Here is a 1,239-nt window from a genome sequence, read left to right on the forward strand (position 1 = left end):
GCCCCAGCCCTCTTTCCTGCCCATGCAGGGGGTCGGACTCGATGATCTACTGAGATCCCTTCCGACCCTAACATCTATGAATCTATGAATGAGGGAAACCTGACTCCAGAGACCAGCCCCAAGCTGCACCCTCACCTGGCACCAAGGAAGCCGCGTGCCCAAGACTGCTGATGAGGCCGAGGGAAGGGAAGGCAGGTAGGACCAGTCCTGTCCACCCCAGCGAGTCACTGAGGCAGGCCCCCACCCTTCAGGTCTTAATGATTCACTCCCTTGTGCTTCCAGCTCAGCAGAGGAGCACAGGGGATTTTATCCACCCAAAGCCCTGGCCTGGCAAGCAGGCCACTGCAGTTCTCTGCCGTCAGCAGCCGGGCTGAGGAGAACCCCCAGACTCTCAGCTTTCCTGCTGGAAAACAAACAGTTTCCAGAGCTTCTGCTCTCACCTGGGTGCAGTCAGACCTGGTAGGAAATCAAGGGCCTCTTCTTTCTCCCTAGGCTGCAGATTGCTCTGACTTGGACACAGGACACAGAAGCTTTCAAATTTCTCTGAAATCCATCTGGGTGCAAAACAGAAACTTTACTCTGACTTCTTTGGGCAAGGTTGTCCGGGAAGTGTTTCTTCAACATACCAAATTTTGCATCACAGGAGAATGAACAGGATGTAGAGCTGTGTGAAATTTCACTGCCTGTTTCATTTCAACACTGTTGCAACTAATTTCAAGCTTAAAACAGTGAAATTGAAACAAAGTGAAGGAATTCGAAACAGCCTCAAAATGAAAGGAGGGCAGTCAAAACGTTTTGCATTTTCAAGCTCAAGCTGGGCTTTCCTGCATGGAAAGAGAAAGTAAGGAGAGGGAGGGGGAGGCGTGGGGAAGGACTGCTCTCTTATTGACTGTGTAGCTGGCCAGTGACTGTTATCCTTCCCTGACGGCCCTTCGAATCCCCGTGCTCTGCGGGAGGGATGGAAAAATTGCCTAAAAGGCAGCATTGTTTGAACTGCCCTGCTTTCTGTCACCCATGTCACAAGTTTTGCTTGTCAGCAGCCAGAGGTGCAGTTTCCCAGAAGCCTCTGCACCTCTCTTCTTGAAAGCCAGCAAGCTTCATGGCCTCAGCAGGGACTACCATCCTTGAAGTTTTCACCCCCTTGTGCTTTAACATACACACAGTGTCACCCATGTCACAAGTTTTGTTTTCAAGAACTTGAGGTGCAGTTTCCCAGAACTCCCTAAACTTATCACCTTG

At 50.8% G+C, this 1,239-nt stretch overlaps 1 protein-coding gene across 1 annotated transcript in view; it reads right to left on the reverse strand.

Annotated features, from left to right (window-relative positions):
• LOC112548853 overlaps window positions 1-480 on the reverse strand; it is a 20,970-nt gene extending 20,490 nt beyond the window's left edge. The window contains exon 1 of the mRNA XM_025195601.1: window positions 441-480. The gene's annotated coding sequence lies outside the window, so the exon portion shown is untranslated. The remainder of the gene's footprint in view (window positions 1-440) is intronic.
• Between the last annotated feature and the right edge of the window lie 759 nt (window positions 481-1,239).

Source organism: Alligator sinensis, unplaced genomic scaffold (assembly GCF_000455745.1).
Source record: "Alligator sinensis unplaced genomic scaffold, ASM45574v1 scaffold1063_1, whole genome shotgun sequence".
Taxonomy (NCBI): Eukaryota; Metazoa; Chordata; order Crocodylia; family Alligatoridae; genus Alligator; species Alligator sinensis.